Source organism: Brassica oleracea, chromosome C1 (genome assembly GCF_000695525.1).
Source record: "Brassica oleracea var. oleracea cultivar TO1000 chromosome C1, BOL, whole genome shotgun sequence".
NCBI lineage: Eukaryota > Viridiplantae > Streptophyta > Magnoliopsida > Brassicales > Brassicaceae > Brassica > Brassica oleracea.
The window spans coordinates 15,725,838-15,726,044 of record NC_027748.1 but is presented as its reverse complement, the minus strand read 5'-3'; positions in this window follow the sequence as shown (position 1 = coordinate 15,726,044).

Here is a 207-nt window from a genome sequence, read left to right as displayed (position 1 = left end):
GTACTTTATATTTCTTTCTCTGATAATTCTAGCGACGTAAATTTGAACCTTACAGAGGGTATATTGCCGAGCATTCTAATGATGAGGAAGAGGAGGAGGGAATTGATCTTCACCAGCAACGTTACCCGTGGGAGGGAAGTGACATGGATTACTTATACGACGAGGTAAGCATATCATTAGATGGTTTGCGGTCCATCTTTGAGAGCG